At 34.5% G+C, this 10981-nt stretch overlaps 1 non-coding gene and 1 pseudogene across 1 annotated transcript; one reads left to right on the top strand and one right to left on the bottom strand.

Annotated features, from left to right (window-relative positions):
• Positions 1-291: 291 nt before the first annotated feature.
• LOC113176208 (calmodulin pseudogene) lies at positions 292-633 on the top strand (annotated as a pseudogene).
• Positions 634-7691: 7058 nt separating this feature from the next.
• LOC113176213 (U1 spliceosomal RNA) lies at positions 7692-7853 on the bottom strand. Its single transcript, XR_003300044.1, has one exon. It is a non-coding gene; the product is annotated as a U1 spliceosomal RNA (small nuclear RNA).
• Positions 7854-10981: the final 3128 nt, after the last annotated feature.

Genomic DNA, 10981 nt, shown 5'->3' with positions numbered 1-10981 from the left:
GCAGTAGAAACTTGTTCTTGGTTAACTGGGGCTTAAACACCTTTCTTACAGGTTTGGTCAAATTTCAAGGAAGCTTCAAAGTGCTAAGGAGTTAGAACAGATCATCATTGATTAGTTCAAGTGGAACGAGTGAGCCAAGTAGTCATGTGTGATCATGTGTCAGAAACCAGCAGTGCTTGCGGCATTGCTGACCAACTGACTGAAGAGCAGATTGCAGAATTCAAAGAAGCTTTTCCACTATTTGACATTGATCGTGATGGAACTATAACAACAAAGGAATTGGGAACTATAATGAGGTCTCTTGGGCAGAATCCCACAGAAGCAGAGTTACAGGACATGATTAATGAAGTAGATGCTGATGGTAATGGCACAACTGACTTCCCTGAATTTCTGACAATGATGGCAAGAAAAATGAAAGATACAGACAGTGAAGAAGAAATTAGAGAAGCATTCTGTGTGTTTGATATGGATGGCAATGGCTATATTAGTGCAGCATAGCTTCACCATGTGAGAACAAACCATGGAGAGAAGTTAACAGATGAAGAGGTTGATGAAATAAGGAGGGAAGCAGATATTGATGGTGATGGTCAAGTAAACTATGAAGAGTTTATATAAATGATGATAGCAAAGTGAAGACATTGTACAGAATGTGTTAAATTTCTTGTTCAAAATTGTTCATTTGCCTTTTGTTTGTAACTTATCTGTAAAAGGTTTCCCCCTACTATCAAAAACAATATGCATGAATAGTAAACTAGGAATTCATTCCTCCATGTTTTCTTCCCTTGTCATTGTCCTGAACCTTTATTTTAGAAAATTGATCAAGTAACATGTTGTATGCAGCTTACTCTGGATATAGCTAAGCCCTCTGAGCATCCAAACTTTAGATGGAGTTGGTCAAATGAGGGACCATCTGGATTATGCCTTTTTTTTTTTTTTTTTTTTTTTTGTTTTTCCTTTCAACCTCTATGACTTTTATTTTGTTACTGCACTGGCTAGAAATTCCAGCAGAGTATTGAATAAGAATGACAGGAGTGTACATCCTGGCCTGGTTATTGATCTTAGGGGGAAAGGTTCATTCTTTCCCCATTGAGTGTAATACAACTGGGGAGGATTTTTGTTTTTTTAAAACATCTTTTTTTCATTTTTTTATTAGTTATGCATGATAGTACAATGATCTTGACATATCATACATTTGAATCAAATGGGGTATAATTTCTTATTTTTCTGAGTGTACAGGTTACAGAATCACATTGGTCATACAGTCATGTATATACATACAGCAATACTACTGTCTAATTTATTCTGCTGCTATTTTTACATGGTACTGAGGATTGAATCCAGTGCCTCAGGCATGCCAGGTGAGCTCGCCACCACTTGAGCCACATCCCTAGCTCCCTACTGGGGAGTTTTTGAGATGCGGTTTAACAAATTGAAGATGGTTCCTGCTGTTTCTATTTTCTGTGGTTATATCATGAATGACTGCTGAATTCTTTCCAACACAATTTCTTCATCAGTCAATACAGTTGTGTGATTTTTCTTTTTTACCCTGTTAACTTGGTGGATAACATCGACTGATATTCAAGTATTAAACCATTGAATAAACTCCACTTGACATAGTTTGTGATTGTGTGTATATGTTTGTACACAGAGACATACATAGCACACACATGTGTGTGTATACATCTATGTATATATATAAATATGCATAATTGATTTTAATTTTTCTTTGAAAATTTGGTGGCATTTTCCTGTGAAACCACATGAACCTAGAGATTTCCTTTTATGGGGGAGCTTTTAAATCACAAATTCACTAACCTTAAGAATTACAGGTCAATTATCTACTTAAAATTGGGCAAATTGTGGTGATTTGTGTTTTTCAAGAAATTGGTCTAGTTCATCTCAGTTGTCAAATGAATATATAAAGTTACCTTTAGTATCTCTATTTTTTTGGTCATTCCAAATTGGTAATTTGTGTCCTTCTTTATTTTGTTTCATCAGGCTTGCAAGATGTTTGTGAATTTTACAGATCTTTTTAAAGAAACAAATCTTAGTTTCATTGACTTTTCTCTATTGTTTTTCTCTTTTTGACTTTATTGATTTCTGCCCTCATTTTATTATTTCCTAGCTTCTGCTATTTTAAGTCTTATTTTTAGTCTGTTGTTTTTCTAGGTTCCCAAGGAAGAAGCTTAATTACTGATTTCAGAACTTTTTTTCATTTCTAACATATACATTTAGTGCTTTGACTATGTCCCACAAATTTTAATATGTTGTATTTTAAGTTTCCTCAATCCATTGTATTTATTTATTTCCCTTGAAACTTCTTCTTTGAGCCATAGTTTATTTAGCTGTGTGTTGTTTAACTTCCAAGAGTTTGAAAATGTTCTTTTTATCTTTGTGTTATTTTTTTTATTGTGTCCTCATACATGTACCTTGGATAGTAATGATCATCACATTCCACCATCATTAATTACCCCGTGCCCTCTCCCTTCCCCTTCCACCCCTCTGCCCTATCTAGAGTTCATCTATTCCTCCCCTGGTGTTATTCATTTTTTATGATTCCATTGTGGTTGAATAACACACTGTATATGATTTTTCCATTCCTTTAATTTTGCTGAAGATTTTTTACTAGTCCTGAATATGGTTCATCTTAGTATATGTTCTATGTTTATGCAATTCGTGAGCAAAATGTTCTCTGTTGTTTGTGTGATTCTAATGGTTGATGGAGTTGTTTCTGTATCCTTTCTGTCTAATTGTTCTATGAGTTGTTGAAAGGAGCTAATGAAATTTCCAGCTGCAATTATGTATTTTTCTATTTCTCCTTCCTGTTCTATCGTATTTACATCAAATATTTTGTAACATGAATGCACTACCACTTGCTGCATAAACATTTAGGATCGCTGGGTCTCCTTAATAGACACATGATATATCATTTTATAATGTACCTCGGGCGTGTATCTGATAAATTTTTTTTACCCTGAAGTCCACTAATAGATCCACTCCTTTTTTTCTTTCAATTAATGTTGACATGGTTTATTTCTACATTTTTTTTACTTTCAAGTTGCCTACGTTGTTATATTTGAAGTGAGTTTCTTAAGACAGCATGTTTTAGTGCACTCTGCAAATCTTGTCTTTTTAATTTAAACTTAAACCATTTACATTTAATACTATATTAGGGACTGAGTTGGCCATTTATATTTTGTTTTCCATTTACTGTCTCTGTTTTTGTTATTGTTGTTTTCCTTCCTATGTAATACTTGAACATTTTTTAGAATTCTTTATCTACCTATAATGTGTTTTTTTGTTGTTAATTTTTTTTAGTTGTAGATGGACACAATATCTTTATTTTATTTATTTATTTTTATGTGGTGCTGAAGATGGAACCCAGTGACTCACGCATTGTTGTGGGCTGATCGCTCAGAAAACGCTCTCAGTCCGAATTTTGTCCAAATTAGAGAGTTTTTAATTTAGCCAGCTGGCAACTGCCCTCTTGCAGGACCTGAATTGTCTCTGCCAGGAACAGTGCCAGGTCCGAGTTCTAAGAGGAAAAAAAAAAAACACATCCATGAAAATGTAGGTGCAGGCAAGCAAACAGGATACAACGGCTGAGAAAGCACTTAGCAGAGCAAAATCAGACAACCACATCCTGGGTTTGAGCACATTTGTGGGTATATAAAGTACAGAAAAACTGTTTTTAACACCTTAGAAACAGCTTAACATTATTTATTCTATAACACTCATCACATAATCCTATTTTCCTACTTATTTATATTTTATATGTAAATATAAAATCTATAATCTATAATTTATAATCTATATTGATTAAGCTCAGACCATAATAGCAAAGGAGGCAAATGCTCTACCACTGAGCTACAACCCCAGCCAATCTATAATGTTTTTTTAAATGTCATTTTATATATATATTTAGTTGTAGGCAGACATAATATCTTTATTTTATTTTTATATGGTACTGAGGATCAAACCCAGTGCTTCATGCATGCTAGGCAAGCTGTCTACCACTGAGCCACAACTCCAGCCCCCCTATAGTGTTTTTACATGTGGATTCTGTACATATTTTTAATGGCACCTTTAAGTATTATAATTTATCAGCGTCTAATGATGTCCTTTTACCACTTTGAATGAAGTATAAAACTTTAACTCCCCTATGTCTCTTTACTTTCTTCTATATATTATTACCTCAAATATTTCCTCCATATACATTTAGAACCATATTAAGCTTAATGTTTTCATGATTGCTTTAAAGTCTCTTCTGATAATAGTAACATTTCTGCCATCACATTGTCAAGATCTATTGATTGGCTTTTATCATTGAGTTCCAAAACTGAATCATGGTATAACAATTGAAACCTGGACATTTTTACATCATAAAACTTTCTGTTTTAGCTGGATCTAGAAAAAAATAAATCATTGTTCCATCAAGGGAATCAGAGACACTGCCTCATAACTGCTAGGTTCTTCACCCAAACTCTGATAACATGAAGTGTGGGCCAGAATGGGGACTCCTCGTCACTGTTTGGTAGCAGTGGGAGTGTCAGCACTCCACCCAGTCTCCACTGATATTGCAATGAGGGTGGCCCAGGTACCACTGGGAAATTAAGTCCTGATTCTCCACTGAAACCACCCCACAAAACAGAGAGAGAGGAACAACACATCATTGCTGTTGAGAGAGTGCAAAAGTCCAGGCTCCCAATTGTTCATCACTAACTCCCATCAGTGCAGAAGAATCCTCTTGTGGATGAATATTCCAGCTGCTTACTCAGCCTTCTCTGACATGCTGGTGGGAATGTTGATGAACTTTGCAACAGTTTCATGGTCAGACAAGTCTAGGTGTCCCCCGAGTTTTTGCTGATGTGAGTAGAGTCATGCCACTGTTTTTCTATGACTTTTGGCTGGAAAAGAGTAATCATTCTTTAAAAAAGTTCTGTCTTGTTAGGCTTCTCCTTTCCTGGTCTTTTGGCTAGACCCGGATTATTTATTTATTCTATAATATTCATCACATAATCCTATGGACCCAGCAACATGTCCTTCCTCGGGTCCTGAGGTCCCTACGTAGCCAGTATTCTTCTTCCTTTCAGTCTTGTACTTGTTTTATATCTAATGTTCAGAGTTTGTATTTATTTTGTTGTTTAGTTTAGTTTTGTTTTTGTTTGTTTGTTTTGGTGCTGGGGATTGAACCCAGGGCCTTGTGCATGCAAGGCAATCACTCTACCAACTGAACTATATCCTCAGCCTATTGTATTTGTTCTTTTTTTTTTTTTTTTTTTTTTTTTTTTTTTTTATTGTTGGTCATTCAAAACATTACATAGTTCCTCATACATCATATTTCACAGTTTGATTCAAATGAGTTATGAACTCCCAATTTTATCCCGTATACAGATTGCTGTATCACATCAGTTACCCTTCCATTGATTGACATATTTTTTAAAAGTAGTTTTAAAAAAGTAGTTTTTTAAAAGTAGTTTTCTGTAGGAACTGTCAGCATGTTGCTGTTGAAGTGTGAAGTTGTAACTCTGCATGGACTAGGGACAGTCAACAATACTTAAAAGTTGCACTATTACAAAACAGGTGTATTATCTAGGAACTCACACTATTTTTTTGTTCTGCTGATCTTGTACCAGAAACATTTTCTTTTATTGTTAGTTGTTTTTTAAACTTTGCTCAGCCATTTAAAGAATATCTGCTGATGGCACAATTTGCCTCAAAAATATTCCAAGTTGTCTATTTGTTTTCCAATTTAAAAATTTTAATTTACCCCCCTCCCCATTGCCACAAAAAAGAACAGATCATCCTTACTAGGGCCATTGAAGACACAGTGTGTCTAGTTCCATTATGTAGCCATTTTTTTCTTTGGAGTCTTTTTCCCTTCCCAGGGTTTGGCCACTCTCTCTGGAATACTCTAAAATGTATTCTTATCTAGAAGGTTACCTCCAAAAATAGTTCATATAGGTTGTTTATGACCAACAGATGTGCCTGATAGGTCAGCAGATTAGTACCCAAAATCTTATATTTTAAACACCACTCTACTTACTGTCTTCTCTCTACTCCTCAATGTAGAAAATGTATTTTGTAGATAAAATCAAGCAAATAAATAAATGCTGCCGTGTTAGTCAGCTTTTCATTGTGTGTCCAAAATACCTGACAAGAACAACTTAGAAAAGTTTATTTTAGCATCATAATTTCAGAGGTCTCGGTCCATAATCAGCTGACTCCATTGCTCTGGGCCTGAGGTGAGGGAGAACATCTTGGTAGAATGGCACTGGGGAGGCAAGCTGCTAGATCTTGGCGCCTGGAAGCAGAGAAAGAGAGGGAGGTAGGAAGAGAGAGCATGTGCATGAGGAAGCACGGACAAAATACAAACCCCAGTTAACTACTTCTTTCAGCCGTATCCTAGCTACCTACAGTTGTCACCTAGTACAATAGTCCTTTCAAATTATTAGGTTACAGCTCTCATAATCAAATCATTTCACCTCTGAACATTCCTGCATTCTCTGTACGTGAGCCTATTGGGGGAGAGCGCATATACAAAACTTAACAGCTGCTTATTCTTGTGATTTTTTTTCCTTCTGTTTTTTCAGTCCTCGACATTTATCTTCCTAAGAACTTTAGATATTAAGTTTCTAAATCCCGAAGAGATTTAATATTTCTTTCCTGCATATCCCTCTCCTGAAGCAACAAAATAAGATACTTGAAAGGGTGACTTCGGGGAAAGAGGAGTGAGAAAGAAAAGAGATAATTATCAGGGAAATAATCAGTTAAAATATAATATATAACTTGGCCATATATTTTTCGACACACAAAAATGTCATCAATTATAATAATATTACATTGATTTGATAACATTTTCATAAAATTGTTAGACTAAATATATGACAGAATTTGCATCACTTGATTACATGCATTAATCTGTGTACTAACTTGCTAATTTTCTGTGTCAGAAGCAAAGTAGAGTATTAACTGGCCTCACATGGAGAATATGAAGATTATGTTGATTCAGTTTTGGCTCCCAGTATATATTAATTGAGAAGCCTATTACTTAATAAACTATGCTTTAGGTGATGGGAATGCAGTAGTTAAGAAAACAAAGTCACTGTCCTAATGAAGCTTGGGTTTTATTGGGTAGTATGACATTATACACATAATGACAGGTACAGACAAATAAAAAAAAAGCAAGCAAAGGCTTACAGAATAATGAGGGTAGTCAGGAAAGATCCAGAGCTCCAAAAATATTAGATGGGTGATTGATATGAATATCTATTGGAAGTTTCCTGATAGAACAACAAGTAGTAAAGGTATTGTGAAAAAGGTAGCAGTACCAGGAAAAGGAAGGGCAGGAAAGAATGACAGGGGTTGAGCTTGGAAAGAGGACCAGGAGCTAGATCGTGTGGCTATGTGAAGAGTTATAGGCCTGGTTAAGAGCTTTGGGTGTTTTTCTTAGAAAGAGTAATTAATGAACTTATGAGAACTTTTCTGTTTTTGTTGCTTAGCTTTGTTTCTTTTATTCAGAGTGTCATGTTTTTCATAAAAAAGTGCTCAAAGTAACTACTTTTAGGACTGACATGTTAATTTCAAGACCTACATACTAAAGTAACAACAGAGTCAAATTTGCATTCTAAATTTAAGAAAAATGGGATGAAATATAAATAACATGTAGAATTTTATTCTTTTTTTTCCCCCAGGGAGAGCATGAACAGAGTCCCCACTATCACAAACTATGCAGTCAAGCTTCTCACATTTTGGGAAATAGCAGGGGTCAGCGCGTGCAGAGTGCAATGGAGAAGCCTTGCCCTGGGAAAACCACCTTCATGATCATGGAATCTCCCCTGCTAGGTAAGTATTAGAATTTTATTCTTAAAATGAGCAGTTTAGAACACATGGATTTGATCACAAACATTAGAACAATAGAATCGTAAAACATTCTGTGTAAAGTGTTAAGCAAACAGGCAAGTTTTCCTACGTTTCATCGAACTGCCAAAGTAAGATATATCCTATAAAATGTAATTAAAATTATTTTAAAATATATTTAAAAAGTAACTTTGGAATCATTGAAGTCAATGTTGGTGTAACAGAGAAAAATGTTTAAGAAGATCTTTCAAATGGAAATCATATATTCAACTATGTAAGGGTTTCCAAGTTAAATAGGTTGCCTAGAATGACAATCAGAACACCAGATAACATTTTTACACAATTAAGTTGTGTTCAAAGCCAGCCTCAACAACTTAGTGAAGCTTGCTGACTTAGAGAGACCCTGTCTAAAAATTAAAAAAACAAAAAACATTTTAAATGCTGGGGTTCAATCACTGGTACAAAAAAAAAGTGATAAAAATGTCACAAATTCTTCTGAACTGATCAATTAAAGTTGTTTTACATCACCTCAAGAAGTATACCAGTAAACCTCTTAGGCTGTATCCTAAGGAAATAATCAGAGATATGGGATATTTAAAAATAATCATCTTTTCTCACTAAAAGAAAAATAGATACAATCTAACTATCCAACAGTAAGGCAAAAACATTGTACTTTTTTGTACCATGTAATAGTACCATGACAGTAGATGTTCACTAATATTCAATAGGATAACTAAATAATGAAAGAATGAGATATTTTCTGTGACTCTTGTTTTCCATTCAGGTACATTAAGCTATCATGCTTGATTCTTCAAGAAGATCATATTTTGATTTGACAAGTACAACATTTGCCTTTTCTAATATTATAATTATTAATCTTAATTTGAGAAATATATTAATTTACTTGGGGCTTGGGAGGATATTTCTTTGGTTATTGTCCCCTATGTACATGTATTTCATTATATTTTAAAACTTCAAAAGCTAGGTTAAAAAGTCAGAAAAGTTGTTGCATCTGTTAATGCAAAATATACAATAGCCCTGTCTTCCACTCTATGCTCTTAGATGGTCAGAATTAATATAGTAAAAATGGCCACACTACCAAAAGCATTATACAGATTTAATGCAATCCCTATTAAATTCCCAATGATATTCTTCATAGAAATAGAAAAAGCAATCATGAAATTCATTTGGAAAAATAAGAGACCCAGAATAGCCAAAGCAATCCTTAGCAAGAAGAGTAAAGCAGGAAGCATCATAATTCCAGATCGGCATGCTATTGGCACCAAAATAGACATTTAGACTAATAGTACAATGTAGAAGACACAGAGACAAACCTACATGAATACAGTTATCTCATACTAGATAAAGGCACCTAAAACATACATTGGAAAAAATATAACTTCTTTCACAAATGGTGCTGGGAAAACTGGAAATCCATATGTAGTAGAATGAAATTTAACCCCTATTTCTTACCCTGCACAAAAATCAACTCAAAGTAGAACAAGGACCAAGACATTAGACAAAAAACTTGGCACCTACTAGAAGAAAATGTCAGCCCAACTCTGTAATGGTAGATTGCATAATCTAAAACCACCATAATCTAAAACATTAGTGAAAAATGTGGACAAGAGAAAAACCTATATACATACATAATCAGAAAAGTAACAAGACCATGAGGAAGTAGAGAGGAAATACTTTGAAGAAGACAGAAATCTAGAAGTAAAATCAATACTTGGTGTACTTGAAGCCTTCTGGGAGGCCAAATATGTTTGTGATAAGTTTGAAGTCCAGGTGAATTCTAGGTCTTGCCAAAATGGAGTACAGTCTTATAATTTAAACCACAACTAGGTTTGTTTCTGTATAAAACACAAATTGAATACAGCATCAAATTTACAGGTTTCCTATAACTTTCATCTGGGTTAACCCCAGTCTTCCTGTTTTTGCACCTCTGAAACAAAAGAGCAGGCTGGAGGCATTCCCACAGGAGAGCCTCAAGGTCTTTTACACTTGAAATATGTTTTGATGGTGCTCATTAACACATCTACTGGTTAGCCTCCTAGTGCGGCTCTTGTGTTTAAAAATAAGACTGACCATTGATATTCAACTCAAATATTAAGCCTTGAGCTGTCATTTTCTGTCTATATCAACTTAATGACTTTGTTTCCTAGAAAGTTCTTTCCAATGACTTTCCTATCTATCCTTCATTGATTATGACTGTTACATTCTGCAAACCAATACCAGATATGTATCCATACTCGAGTTTGTAGCCTTTTTACTGTATTATCCTGAGACACATTACCCACATACTAATTGTGTTTACCATTTGTGAGCAAGAAGTCCATTACCAATCTGAAATTATTTGATGTGTAGTTCTAAATCTCTGAAACAAAAGATTAATATATTTGTCTTGAAATTGGTATGGGGAAAAACACATAGATCATGACTTTAAACTAGGCATTCATGTATCAAATGAACCATGGAAACCATAGAGAATAAGCATTCTAGAAATAGATGGCATGTCTGCAACATTTTTCTCACAGAACTATCTCTGCTGTGGTTTCTTTATCAGTTATTAATGTCACCATGACACTCAATTGACATTTGGAAGTTATAAATGATCCACATGTCAACGAACAATTTTTGTCAAGATATCGACCAAAACATACAAATGTGAATGACTGGATTCTAACCTGGCTTTGTTTTCCATTTTAGGTTCCACCTTCTTTTAAATGTTCTTAGGTCAAGTACTCAGATTTGCTGAATGAGACCTAAATCTTTCTGTTTTGCTTTTTAGTTGACTCTAGCTCTAAGTATGTAAACAACTCAAAATATAAAAATTAAAGTGAAAGATAGATATTAAAATTTCATAACCTAATAAACATTCAAGTACAAAGCCTATATAATGGTTAAGAGTTAATCCTTGAGTATTCCAGAAGTTCTAAACAAACTTAAGGGCTTGAGGATCTGCTAGTGGCATTTACAACTCATTCTTTCTAAGAGGATTCTATTCAGCAAACATTTATTATATGCTTACTATTTGCAAGCCACAACAATAGACATGACAAAGAATATAAAAGGCGAATAGGTTCAATTCTCACACCTTGGGAATGCAAAGTGGGTA

This window comes from Urocitellus parryii, chromosome X (genome assembly GCF_045843805.1).
Source record: "Urocitellus parryii isolate mUroPar1 chromosome X, mUroPar1.hap1, whole genome shotgun sequence".
NCBI lineage: Eukaryota > Metazoa > Chordata > Mammalia > Rodentia > Sciuridae > Urocitellus > Urocitellus parryii.
The sequence above is the reverse complement of the archived record's forward strand: the minus strand, read 5'-3'. Positions and strand labels throughout refer to the sequence as shown.